The 12,500-nt window shown below is 35.6% G+C and overlaps 1 pseudogene; it reads right to left on the bottom strand.

Annotated features, from left to right (window-relative positions):
* Positions 1–12,500, bottom strand: part of LOC136851352 (uncharacterized) — a 66,855-nt pseudogene that overhangs the window by 11,386 nt on the left and 42,969 nt on the right.

Here is a 12,500-nt window from a genome sequence, read left to right as displayed (position 1 = left end):
TAATGATTTAGATATAAACAGTATAACTGCATTCTCTCAAATATGTAAGAGCATTCCAAAATAATCATATATTCATTTATATATATATATATATATATATATATATATATATATATATATATATATATATATATATATATATATATATATATATATATATATATATATATATATATATATATATATATATTATATATATATATATATATATATTCATTTGTATACATATATATATATCTATTCTCTCTCTCTATTACTAATTTACCTTTCTCTCATGTTTCATCTCTCAGGCACACCTTGCAAGCACAGAATCTCAATTTCTCTCGTCTCCCTTAGTCTCCCCCTTCCCCAATCTCTTTTTACTCCCCACCCCACAACTCCCGGCCCCTCCCCGCGCTCCCATCTCCTCACCGGATATTGCCTTTCTCCGTCTCTGGCTCCCTCAGTCATCTCCTGCGCTGCGGCGGCGGCGGCGGCGGCGCCTTCATCATCGCCTTCGTCGTCGTTCTCCACCAGGAAGTTGTCGTGGAAGAGGGGCTGGGGGGGCCAGGCGCCCCCTTCCGGCGGCGCTCCGTCGTCGTCCTCCCCTCCATCTCCCGATCTCCCCCCCAGCAGGGGAAGGGACACGAAGAGCACGCTCACGATGACTACTGTCGGTGGACCGCAGCAGGACGTCAGGAAGATCAAGAAGAATTAGAAGGTGAGGAGGGGGAGGAAGAAGATGATGAAGAAGAGAGAGGAGGAAGAAGATAAAGGAGAGAGAGAGGAGAAGAAAGGAAAGAGAGAGAAAGAGACAATGAACGAGAAGAGACGAGGATATAGAAGAAGAAGGAGATGAGGAAAAAGGGAAAGGGAGAGAGAGAGAGAGAGAGAGAGAGAGAGAGAGAGAGAGAGAGAAGAAGAAGAAGAAGAAGAAGAAGAAGAAGAAGAAGAGAGAGAGAGAGATGAAGAAGAAGAAGTAGAGAGAAGAAAAGAGAGAGAGAGAGAGAGAGAGAGAGAGAGAGAAGACGTGAGGGGATAGGAAAAGAAGAAGAGAGGGAGAAAAGGAAAAAAGAGAGAGGGAGATAAGGAAAAGAGAGAGAGAGAGAGAGAGAGAGAGAGAGAGAGAGAGAGCGAAAATGGACGAGAAGACGTGAGGGGGGTAGAAGATGCAGATAGGGAGAAGAGGAAAAAAGGAGAGAGAGAGAGAGAGAGAGAGAGAGAGAGAGAGAGAGAGAGAAGGAGGAAAAGGGAGGGAAAGAGCAAGCGAAAATGGAAGAAAAGACGTGAGGAGGTAGAAGATGAGGAGAGAGAGAGAGAGAGAGAGAGAGAGAGAGAGAGAGAGAGAGAGAGAGAGAGAGAACAAACTGCCTACAGAAATTTAGAATAAGAAAAGAAAATAATATAAGATATGACAAACCGAACAACAACACCTGTGATGGACTGGAATACCATTTTGAAAACATTAAAAAGAGTATAAATAGTGAGAGAGAGGAGGTCACACAAAAGAAAGAGAAATACGCGTCTTTGACAGGTGAGGCATTGATTTAGAACACGAGGAGTACTTGAAAGAAGCATCGAAATTTCTGCTAGATTTTCTTATCAAGTTGTTTCGTTAGGAAAATAGATCGCAGCTCATTAAAGCCAGTTGATGGTGGCACTTTCACGTTAGAAATCATTTGAAGGAAAGCCTCTGGAGCATTAATTAAGATTATTAACCAAATCTAAATTGTTGGACTATCATATGCAGTGGTACTTACAAATCATCTACGGACCAGTGCAATTTATAACCCTGGGGCAACGAGACTTTTTAAAAAACCAAATTTATTGGATGTCATGATGAATGGAATTCAGAAGACTAGAATGATAAAAACTTCTTTGGAATCTTAATTTATAGGGTGCCACGATGAATGGGATTCAGACTACTGGAATGGAAAGAATTCCTAAGGAATCTAGATTTATTGGGTGCCACGATGAGTGGAATTCAGAAAACTGGAACGTCAAGAGTTTTTTTGGAATCTAAACTTATTTAAAACCCATTAATAAAAAGCATTTATTTAAGCCTCACATTTATTGGGAGCCATGATTATTAGTACATAGAATCCAAAAACGACAAGAATCATTATAAGACAGATTATCATCATTTTTGCACCTTGAATGGTTCAAAAATAAATTCTCAGTTATATGTTTTACCTAATGAATTCTTCCGTTGAAATGTGGAACGATAGGATTGAATTTGCTGACGAAGCATTAACAATATTAGGTCCCAAACTGGCCACAGCTCGAAACAAAGTAAGTAATAAGTTTCCCTCGTAAAATTTGGATTTTCCCAGAGATTCCGAGGCTAAAGTTAAAGCCATAAAGCGACCAGAGATAAAATACCTTCGAGTTATCTCCATAAAACAAACCACTCAAGGATTCTCGACTGGTGGCGGCGAGACAGATCAGCGATCTTTTCGATGGGGTTCAGGAACTTCAGGGTCGTAAAGGGAAATTTTTTTTATCAAGATAATGAATAGAAAGCAGAAACAAGGTACAAATAAAGGAGGAAAAATAGGAAATGGTTGTCACTAGGGAAAAAGTAGGAATTGGTTGTCACTATAAAAAGGACATAGTCATTTCGATAAAAAGAGTCAAAAAATAATATATAATTGGTTTAAACAAGATGGAAAATATTGGTAAAAACTGTAAAGTTGATATGTGAGATTAGTGACAATTTCTAGGTCGTCACACACACTCAATTATATATATATATATATATATATATATATATATATATATATATATATATATATATATATATATATATAGATATATATATATATACATACAGTATATAAACTGGCACTTACCGATCAAGAGCAGGCGGTGTGCGCATCTCCTCACTGCGCAGCACCAGCGCCTCATCCTCACGACGCGGACTTCATTGTCCTTGGCCGAGTCCCCCCCTCCGCCACACCTCCTCCTTCCCCATCCTTGGCTTCGCGGGATCTCCAGAACCGACGCTAAGTGATGGAGGCGGATCAAGCAACCATACGCCGTCGAAAACTGTCCCGGTTATATTTTTTTTTGTCGCTGTTTATTTTATACTGTTTTTTTTTTGGCTTTTCTTACCACTTTATCTTTTTGCTATTTATGACAATTTAAGAGTCCATAGTCATTTATATATTCTGTGATTTCATCTTTTATTTTCTCTTTTATTACTGTATCTTATTGTTATTTATGGCTGTTTAAGGGTCCATGGTTATTTATATATAGTATAAAAGGTAGGTTAGGTTAAACAGATATTTTTTTTCTCTTTATATATATGATTTTTCTGTCCAATTATGGAATCACACGAGACATTCGGAAACTAAGTTTTTCATATCAGTTATTTTAAGTGTCTCCTCATTCAAAAATATCTCCAGATGTCCAAATCACATATCTATATCTTTCCAGGGATGCTCAGTCCATGAGATGAATCAAAGAAGATCTCAGTTAAACTAAGTCAGACTCAGTGATGTCAAATTTTTGGTTGTGTTTCCTTCAGGTGGTTCATCTGAAATAAAAGAATTGAGAACGAGTTTTAATTTCAAATTGTGCTAAATTTTTAACTGATAAACTTTGTAATAATGAATTATTTCAAAGAAATACAAAAATGTGAAATGTTTTCCAGTGAGGAATCTGTTGAAAATAACATATGATAAAATCGAAAAAAAATCGAATTTTAACTCTTTTGGTGAATTTGGTAATGTACAACAAAATACGACGCCTACACATACACAAACATACAAACACACACACAAAGACACGCACACACGCATATATATATGTGTGTGTGTACATATATACATATATATATATATATATATATATATATATATATATATATATATATATATATATATATATATATATATATATATATATATTTTAATGTACTCAGTTTTTAAATCAGCTTAGAAAATATATTACTGAGCGTAACGCCACCAACTCAATTTCTTTTTGTTTTTCAAAAACCATCCATAAAGACTCGGTGATTTCTGAAGCAACCAGGACGCTGTAACAAGTCCATTGGCTGCCTAAACCTTTTCCTCTTTATATGTTTTTTTTTTTTTTAACCCGAGAACTGGGAAAAAATTAACAACTTGTTGATCTCCTTTCGCTGTCGGAATGAAGACTGATTGAGAGTGAAGTTGCTCTCTCTCTCTCTCTCTCTCTCTCTCTCTCTCTCTCTCTCTCTCTCTCTCTCTCTCTCTCTTTCTCTCTTCTTTTGCTATTAAACGCCCATAAGTTCTTGTTCGTTTCTCGTTAACGGTGGGAGAATGGAAATGTCTTTGTTGGAATCTGCTTCGTCTTCGTTGTTAGGTGATAATGATGATCTTTATTTTCGTTTTTCTCCTACTCATCATCGTCATCATCATCATCATCATCATCATTACTGTTATATTATTATTCAAAGCTCCCAACATTTATGCAAAAGGAAAATAATATTTCGTAACTTGAAAGAGAAATAGAATAATTTCCAAGGTAAAAAAAAAAAAGATCAATAAATCAAGTAAAAGCACAGAAACAGAAACAAGAATAATGAAGAATAAAAAATGTAAAAGCAAAGCTCAGCTTTCAGCAGATCAAGTAAAAATCACAAAAACGAAACAAGAATAATGAGGAACAAATGATACAAAAATCAAGCTAAATTTGGAAGATAAGTCACGAAACAGATACGACGTGAAAGGAATAGAGATGTTAAAGATGAACTACAACATTGAAACGGAGCTACTTCCTCAAATTATAGAGAAGAAAACACACCCTCATGAACAGAGCCTTTCCAGAGTCATCTCTATCTCTCTTTCTCTCTCTCTCTCTCTCTCTTTATCCTCTGTTTTATTCTTCCTCCTCCTCCCACTACCCTCTTCTTCTCCTCATCCTTTTCCTCCTCCCACTACCCTCTTCCCCTCCTCCTCCTCCTCCTCCTCCCACTACCCTCTTCCCCACCTCCTCCTCCTCCTCCTCCTCCTCCTCCTCCTAGTACCCTCTTCCTCTCCTCCTACTCCTCCTCCTCCTAGTACCCTCTTCCTCTCCTCCTACTCCTCCTCCCACTATCCCTTTCCCCTACGCCTCGTCCTCCTCCCACTACCCTCTTCCTCCTCCTCCTCCTTCTCCTCCTCCTCCCACTACCCTCTTCCCCTCTTCCTTGACACGGCAATCAGGAGACGAACAAGTGTCTTCATTTCAGGCAAAAAAAGAAAAAAAAATTATACTTCCTTCAGAGTCGAAAATAGCTTGTTGATGAAAACACAAAGAAGCCAGGCAGATGGTCCAGAACGTGTCCAGGACGTACCTTCGAGGAGTGAGGGAAGCTGTTTTCATTTAGAAACACTTTTGTATGTTTTTATATGATTATTTGTACAGTAGAAAGAGGTAAGGCGTAAACACGCACACACACACACACACGCATGCACACACACACACAAACACACACACGGACTAATTTAGTGGACCAGAACGTGTCCAGTTCTTAGCTTCGAAGAATGAGAGAAGCTGTCTTCATGTACAGTAAATACACTCCTATTATTTTATTTTAATTTTTTATATTAAACCATTATTTATCGAAAGGGGTAAGATGTAAAACACACACTGCACACACCCACACACGCATACACACACACACAGACTAATTCACTGGACCAGAACGTGTCCAGGACCTAGCTTCGAGTAATGAGAGAAGCTGTTTCCTTGCAGATACATTCTTATTGTGATTTTCAATTTTTCTAAACTACTATTTTTAGAAAGAGGCAAGACGCAAACACACACACACACAAACTAATTCAGTGGACCAGAACGTGTCTGAGACCTTAGTGGCTGTGCTCTTAGGGGAAGACTCTTCTTTATTTAGTCATTTTTAATGAGCTCCTTTACATAAGTTTAAGTAGCGATGGACTGAGACGTGAAAATAAAGAAAAGACTAACTAGCATGGCGTTGAAAATTCTGAAAGATGGAATTTAGGGATAATGAAAGATCCAGAGACGTGAAAATAAAGAGAAGATTGACTAGCATGGCGCTGAAAATCTGAAAGATGGAATTTAGGGATAATAAAAGATTCAGAGACGTGAAAATAAAGAAAAGATTGACTAGCATGGCGTTGAAAATTCTGAAAGATGGAATTTAGGGATAATGAAGATTCAGGGAATTTCAGAATCTAGGGATTATGAAGGAGAGTCTTCCACAAACACGAATGATTCTTGAGTTTGTCATCTTCACGTTGTCCTTACAGTATATTTACATAGTCAGAACTCCAATAAAAACATGATAAGTTCAATATAGTACAACATGAATATGCATAAAAGAAAATAACCATACTTAAAGCTAAAATACTTGAGGATCTTATCATAAAAAATATCAATAAATTCCTGTAAGTTTCAAGTGTCAGAAAAAGTATCATAGACAAACGCAAAGTCTTACCTAAATCGAGATAATTGCAAAACCAACGTGAAATTGGATTTAGTTGCGAAACATTCCCGAATTCTCAAACAAGTTCTTAATTGGAATTTACTTCGCAATGGACTAACAACGACCCGCAGACTCCCTAATGGTTTCTGAGACAACGGAAAACAAGTAAACAATACATTTCTTTTTGGAAAAGCCAATTAAATGAGTGAATTCGAGCGTCGGAGGTAAAGTGTTACGCAGATGCGCTTGCTGAACGTAGCATTGTGAAAAGAGCGAAGACAAAAACGAAGAGAAATGAAAAAAATAATCTATATTCCCTAAACAAGCTTTTGGCGAAGAACATGAAACCGCAGAATGACAAAGACTGGATGGTTAGACAATAATAGAAAACAATAGAATAACCTATGGAAAATATGGTTTTGGAGTGAAAATTACTCTCTCTCTCTCTCTCTCTTATCTACCAAATCATCCACATACACACACACTTATACATTATATATATATATATATATATATATATATATATATATATATATATATATATATATATATATATATATATATATGCTATGTATATATATATATATATATATATATATATATATATATATATATATATATATATATAATAAACATTTTTCTCGTTCAAAGGGGTGGCTCAGGAAAATATCAGCCCTAGTTTGCAGCAATATAGTGGAATAAGATTGCAAGCCCGATGCCTTTGTCCTGACTCCGACCCATAGCATTCATCTAACTACCATGTACACACTTCAATGCTTATTTCAAAAGATGCACAAATGAGTTAAACAGAACAGGCATTAAAATTTCGGGTTCGCCCCGAAATCGAACCCGTGACCTTACGGCCGGTGAGGCAGCTTGGCCTGAAAAACTCTACGGACAAACAACACAATTTTCAACTGTTTGTACAAGTGGTTTTTAACCTTTTTGTATTACCACGCCCCCTCCAAGAGTTGGTCCTTCCCTCCACGCCCCCCTTGCATCTATGAGTAAACTTCCCTCCCAGATTTAAAGGAAAGTAAAAAAAAAATAGAAGAGAAAGGATTTCGAGGGATAGGGAGGGAGGTAAATAATTACAAAACATGGTAAGCCCAACTAAGTTATATGGCGATACTTTTGCATTTTTTCATAAACTGAATATTAGTTCCTCACTCTTCTCAAGAGAATAACGAATATACTGGAGAATTTTTTATTTTTCCTTAGGGCTCGTGCCTCCCCTGGAAATTGCTGACGCCCCCAGGGTGTCGCGCCCCCCAAGGTTAATAACCCCTGGTTTATACCATAACCCTGTCACCCTTTCAGTCACTGCCAAAATATTGGAGAACTGATCCTTTATTCCTTTGGAAAGTGAAATATAAAAAGATTTCGGTGTATCGGACCGCTTTAGAACTCATATCCGTGATTGCAAGCTAAAGTCAATTAGATCTAATTAACAGCCAAAGCGAAATGGGACAATATCGTTCTAATGATCCGGTAATAACCATGGCCATGGCAATTAGGAAGCTGCGGTATTTAAGCTATTATTTTTATGATTCGGTCAGTATTCATTTTGTTTTCAGTAATTACATATAAATGGTGAAGACAGGGAAATGCATAAAGTGTGAAATTGCTGGATAAATTACAGAAACAGATAATAATGACTTCGTTAATCATCAACTACGAAGTTACGTAACAAAATGAAGGGATGATGAAATAATTAAGATAAACAATAATAAATTTATGATAGAAACCGAAAGGCGATTACCTTATAAGTAATGTAAATACATACATATTGTATATATATATATATATATATATATATATATATATATATATATATATATATATATATATATATAAATATATATATGTATATATATTTATATATGTATATATATATATATACATATGTGTATATATATATATATATATATATATATATATATATATATATATATATATATATATATATATATATATATATATATAGTTAACATGAATGAAATAAAAGATGAATAAATAGAAAGCCGATTGGCTTTATAAACGTAAGGAAAAGAATATTAATGATTCTTGGAATAATTAAAAAGGAAGAAGAAAGACATTAAATGGTTGCCAAGTGAATAACAAAGCTTAAAAAACTGAAGTGAGGAAACATAATAAGCTTTTAATCAAAACAAAGGCATGAAAATAAAAATAAGAAAATTATTTTCTTATTAAAAATAAGGAAATATAAAGGATGATTACACTAGGACGATACGAAAAGTGATTGATTAATAACCCCTCTGAAGACTGATTTATGTCAAGGAATTTGATGAATGGGAAAAAGAGAGTAGGAAGTAAAAAGTGGATTAAGGAAGAAGGAAAGGTAAAGAGCAGGGGATAAAAGTGTAAGAAGGGCGGATGATAAAAGAGGTGTATAGAGTTAGTGTAAAAGATTAAGTTTGGGGGTATTAAACAAAGGATACGAATTAAAAATTCAGAAAAATGCATCGTAAGTACAAGAATAATGATAGAATGTTTGTAAAGCAAATTCGAAAAAAACACTGAAATATTTAGCTGTAGGAAAACGACAAATGAAATAAAAAAGAAAATTTAAAACCCAAGTATTATTATTATTATTATTATTATTATTATTATTATTATTATTATTATTATTATTATTATTATTATTCAGAAGATGAACCCTGTTCATATGGAACAAGCCCACGGGGGCCACTGACTTGAAATTCAAGCTTCTTGAGAATATGGTGTTCATTTGAAAGTAACAGAAAGTAATATTTACATTGTTATCTATTTATTTATTACCTTATGAATTTATTTTTTCTTTTCTAATAACTGACATCTTCTTTCTGCATTTACTACAGAAAGAAGAGATCAGTTATTAGGAAAGGAAAAATAAATTAACAAATTAATAGATAAATAGACAGAAATGTAAGTAAAAGATTAAAACACAGGGAATAGTTTTGAAACGAATGATCGTGCATTAATCTTTAACTGCATTGGCATAAATAACAGCAAAACTGTGGAAAATTGGTTTTAATTAAGCGACAGTATCAAATGAACACCCTACCACTGAAACATTTTGTTTACAGGATATTATATAGCGTGGAAAATGTGATTTTAATGGGTCAGTTTATGCATTAGGGAAGGTCGCATTAATTTTATACAATCACGGCTTAATTAGATTGTCAGATCACATTAAATCACCGCTCGTAATAAGCTATCTAGACTAAGTGTATTATGTTATTTTCATTGTTATTTTTAATGATATTTTTGTCCCGTTTAGCTTCATGATGCAATGCGAGTTATAGATATCACTTTATTGCAGAATATAATGTAATTATATAATTAAATATTACAGATAAATCCAGGTGACATATTCTCTTAAATGACAGTTTTTCCATAAATAAGATTTAAGGTTTTAAGCAAATTAATCCTAATGTTTACGGTATGGGTGGAGAGGTTTTCCTAATGACAATTTTTCCCAGAATGAAATTTTAAGATTTAAGGTAAAATTATCCTCATATTTACGATTTGAGTGAAGAGGTTTTCGTAATGACAGTTTTTTTCTAAATAGTATGTAAGGTTTTGGGTAAAATAATCCTAATGTTTACAGTATGGGTGGAGAGGTTTTCATGGCAGTTTTCCCTAAATAAAATTTTAAGGTTTTAGGTAAAGTAATTCTATAGTTTGCGGTTTGAATGGAGAGGTTTTCCTAATGATAATTTTCCCTATAAGAAATTTTATGATAGGTAAAATTATCCTCATGTTTACGGTATGAGTGGAGAGGTTTTTATGATGACAATTTTTCCTAAATAAAATTTTAAGATTTTAGGAAAAGTAATCCTAATGTTTACGGTATGAGTGGAGAGGTTTTCCTAATGGTAAATTTTCCTTAATAAAATCTTAAGGTTTTAGGTAAAATCGTCCTTATGTTTACAGTATGGGTGGAGAGGTTTTCATAATGACAGTTTTTCCCTAAATAAAATTTTTAGGTTTTAGGTAAAGTAATCTCAATGTTTACGGTATGGATGGAAAGATAGGCTATGTCATTTTAATCTTGCTGCTCGGCTTTTGGTATAAATTCGGTAGGATTTTGGCTTAGTGAAAATTTATCAGCTTAAAACTTTTTAATTGAAAAGTCCAGCCAAAGATCAATACTCTGTGGTTAGTCTCTTATAAAGCTGACCCCTTTTTAGAGTTCAATTTTAATCTTAATTTGAAGTTTCTGAGAACATGCAGAGAGAAACTGCAACGTCAAAGAAGGGCTTCAAGGTCAGAGGAGAGAGAGAGAGAGAGAGAGAGAGAGAGAGAGAGAGAGAGAGAGAGAGAGAGAGAGAGAGAGAGAGAGAGAGCTACTTACATGTATGGCAAACAATAACAGAAAGGTTTTAAAAAATATGTCATTAACACCAGCCTTCATAGTTCCAGTCAAACATTCCTGCTAACATTCAACCAAGCAAACATTTACCAACGATACTCAGTGAAGACAAACATTTGTTCATGGAATAAAAAACCAGACCTCTAACCTGAAAAAAATAGACAGGCAAATATTTTTTTTTTTGAGCTGATGGCAAATATTCACAGCCGACATCATTGTAGCGAATTGCACTTGGTGGAAGAACATGCTCCTTACCACCAATCAGAGGGTACAATTCAAAATGCGTCGGCCAATGAGAAGTAAGATAGAAACTTCTTCAGTGATATCGGTTGCGGATATTTACCGTCACTCCCCAAAAACAGACTATTAATGAGTTCTGAAAGAAGGTGCGGACTAATGAACAATAATAGGTCTAAGGAAAGGATGTGTGGAAAATACAACCTGAATAATTTGTAAGATTGAAATGTGTGTGTCTGTCTTTGTTTGTGCGCAAAGAGAGAGAGAGAGAGAGAGAGAGAGAGAGAGAGAGAGAGAGAGAGAGAGAGAGAGAGAGAGAGAGAGAGAGGCTGCAAGATATACCGACTTTATCATTTTAACGAACATCATAAAGTAAGATACAATAGGAAAACCGCAATTACAAGCGCATTCACACACACAAACACACACACACACACAGGCTCAGAAAGTATCTTCGTAAAGCAATAGTAAAGCAGGAGATAGATCATAAAGCTGAATTCAGTAGCGCACAACGAAAACAAAAGAAGAAACATAAAACTCATTCAACAGGATGAAAGGAATTTTGTAAAGTCAAAAAACACAAACACCCAACCTGTTTCACGACCTCTTACAGGCTCAGCAGTAAAAGAAAAACGTCATCAGACAGACAGACAGGGACAGAAGGCTATCAGACAGACAGACAGAGACGAAAGGCTATCAGACAGACAGACAGAGACAAAAGTCTATTAGACAGACAGAGAGAGGAAAGATTATCAGAACAGACAGACAGGGACAAAAGGCTATCAGACAGACAGACAGAGACGAAAGGCTATCAGACAGACAGACAGAGACAAAAGTCTATTAGACAGACAGAGAGGAAAGATTATCAGACAGACAGACAGGGACAAAAGGCTATCAGACAGACAGACAGAGACGAAAGGCTATCAGACAGACAGACAGAGACAAAAGTCTATTAGACAGACAGAGAGGAAAGATTATCAGACAGACAGACAGGGACAAAAGGCTATCAGACAGACAGACAGAGACGAAAGGCTATCAGACAGACAGACAGAGACAAAAGTCTATTAGACAGACAGAGAGGAAAGATTACCAGACAAACAGACAGACGGAAACGAAAGGCTATCAGACCGACAGACAGACAGACACAAGAGGCAATTTGACAGACAGACGAATGGCTACCAGACAATCAGACAGACAGACACGAAAGGCTGCCAGATAGACAGACAGAGGGACAGACAGACAGAGACAAAAGACTATCAAACAGACAGAGACAAAAGACTATCAGACAGGCGGACAGACAGAGACAAGAGGCAATTTGACAGACAGAGACAGAGACTATCAAACAGACAGAGACAAAAGGCTATCAAACAGATAGAAACAAAAGACTATCAGACAAACAGACAGACAGACAGAGTCAAAACGCTATCAGACAGACAAACAGAGACTAATGGGCCACAACCGCACACTACTACCATA

Source organism: Macrobrachium rosenbergii, chromosome 23 (genome assembly GCF_040412425.1).
Source record: "Macrobrachium rosenbergii isolate ZJJX-2024 chromosome 23, ASM4041242v1, whole genome shotgun sequence".
Classification (NCBI taxonomy): Eukaryota; Metazoa; Arthropoda; class Malacostraca; order Decapoda; family Palaemonidae; genus Macrobrachium; species Macrobrachium rosenbergii.
This window is presented reverse-complemented; position numbering and strand designations above follow the sequence as displayed.